Here is a 1912-nt window from a genome sequence, read left to right as displayed (position 1 = left end):
CTGACCTCAAAGAAATAAGTCGGAGCCGCTCGACACAGCATCGAACGAGAAGGGAAAGAGGCCATTACCTTGGAGCAGAGTAAAAGCTCACATTTGAACCAAGATATTTCACAATTAGTAATCGGAAAGGATGAAGTTGAACTGTCAGGGTCCTAAAAATGAGGCGACTGAGCAGAGCGAGCCTTCAGCCACCCAGGGTTGATATTCCTTTTTATGAGGATGCTGTGTGGTATTCGCCCTTATCTGACTGCTCTTAATCCCGCTAGACTGATCCACTCTCGCCTCGAGTAGAAGCCACACATTCGCTGATTCACTGATAAGAGATATGAATCCTCTAGCCAAGCAGCAGGTGATAGATCCATCAGATGACAATAATACACACGCTGATGTGCGTAACCTAAATATGATGTCAAACGATATCCACAACGGCACACAAGGAACAGACAATGCGTAAAGAAACAGACGAAAATCCTTGCTCGCCTTCAGGACCACCGCCTTCCATTGTACCCTGGAAAGAACTGTTCCCTGAAGGAGGCGACGTCGAGCTTGGTTCTCGGTAAGGTAAATAAACGACACGATTCTTGGGAGCAGTGTTGCCACTGATATTTCCAGGAAACTGCTGGACTGGACTTTAAAATCCGCTAGACATAAGAGCAAAAGTTTCTCATTTTCCCGTTGAAAAGAAATTAAAATCGCTAATACGTAAGAAGAAAAAAAAAATCCCGCTAAATCAGGGGTTCCCAACATTTTTCATTATTGTGGGGGGGGCACCTCCTGGCCAACCCATGCCTCAAGCTCCAATGGGTATACAGAATGGAGGGGTTATGGCCCCACAGCAACAGAACATGATGTTTATGGCTCAAGTAAGCATTGTTATGATTGAACATATTCTATAGTTGAAGCTAGAATTGAATCATGCCAACTGTTGAAGTAAAAATTAGTTAGTGTAATACTGCCAGCATCATTGTATTTTTTTCTTCATTTTTTACTGTTTTAGAGGACAACTAGTTTGTCATTTAGTGTTATATGTTCCAGATTTGGTCAACCTTGCCAGTGTTTTCAAATCATCTTTAAACTAGTTAAGAGCATTTCCCTTGTTCTTTATCTGATAGCTTTTTCATAGATAATAGAAATTAAATCAATTTATGGCAAATGCATAAAAAATACAGTGGAATACATCACATTTCATATATAGTTAGCTTCAGTATGTCTTGCTTCATGTTTGATTCTTGTGATCCCATAGAGTGGTATGGCAGGAAGTGGTGTCCCAAATCCTTTCTTTGCCAATGGCATGCCGCAGGCTGTCCCCACTTCCATTCAGCTCTCACGGCCAACCCATTTGCTCAGGTATGGTGGTGAATTTTTTTGATGTTCCCCAAATTACAGTTATTAAAGATTTCAGCTGGAAAAGGTGTTGCATTTTTAACTGGAATTCTTAAAATAAGACATCCAAAAATGATCAGAAGTGGCTTTATACTGATTTCACCAATTATTATTGCTTTTGTGCTGGGTGTGTTTTGTATTATTTTTGCAGTTCATTTACTGTTATTTTACTGTGCAGAAAGTGTCATGAGGGAACATTCCTTTTTATTAGTTTGCAGAAAGCCCAGTGCTGAAAATTATTATTTAAATGTTTGTGGTGTTCTGCATTTTAAAAGAAATAGTAGAACTGTTCTTGGCTGGTTTTTGGCTTTCAGAAGAATATGTTTATACTTGTGTCAGAATCTATTTTTTCTTTAATAGACAAGTGTTTAAAAAAGGATAGTATGTGTATATGAATATTTGCTTAGTTAATACTTTAGGCTAAGAATGGAACTGTTAATCAGGAGAAGAAATTATGTAGATGATTAAGAGGATTATACTAGGAATGAGATCAATATCTTGCATTGATAATACATTCCATTAATTCAGT

At 38.4% G+C, this 1912-nt stretch overlaps 1 long non-coding RNA gene across 1 annotated transcript in view; it reads left to right on the top strand.

The window, feature by feature from the left end:
• Positions 1-759: 759 nt before the first annotated feature.
• The window catches only part of LOC119586737, a 5430-nt gene continuing 4277 nt past the window's right edge, over positions 760-1912 (top strand). The window contains exons 1-2 of the long non-coding RNA XR_005229963.1: positions 760-863; positions 1244-1347. This is a non-coding gene — a long non-coding RNA (uncharacterized LOC119586737). The remainder of the gene's footprint in view (positions 864-1243; positions 1348-1912) is intronic.

The sequence above is a fragment of the Penaeus monodon genome, chromosome 21 (genome assembly GCF_015228065.2).
Source record: "Penaeus monodon isolate SGIC_2016 chromosome 21, NSTDA_Pmon_1, whole genome shotgun sequence".
Taxonomy (NCBI): domain Eukaryota; kingdom Metazoa; phylum Arthropoda; class Malacostraca; order Decapoda; family Penaeidae; genus Penaeus; species Penaeus monodon.
Note: the sequence above shows the minus strand (reverse complement) of the source record. Positions and strands in the feature narration are given on the sequence as shown.